Here is a 243-nt window from a genome sequence, read left to right as displayed (position 1 = left end):
AGTGGTAGATGATGGCAAACTGTCATTACACTGACAAGAACTGTGATATCCATTGACCTCTTTAGGTATTGACGACGTGCTTACGTATGAAAGAGTTAGCTAGACACCGCGTGTGGAAGCAAAAGTCACGGCTTTAGCAAACCGTGAAAGCAGGTAATGCAGTGTTGGTCAGCTTGTATATTGAGCAGTGAGAGAAGATTTCTAGCTACTCGTGGCACCTTACCTGTCTTCATCTTACAGCCG

The sequence above is a fragment of the Plasmopara halstedii genome (assembly GCF_900000015.1).
Source record: "Plasmopara halstedii genome assembly, contig: Scaffold_3120, whole genome shotgun sequence".
Classification (NCBI taxonomy): domain Eukaryota; phylum Oomycota; class Peronosporomycetes; order Peronosporales; family Peronosporaceae; genus Plasmopara; species Plasmopara halstedii.
Note: the sequence above shows the minus strand (reverse complement) of the source record.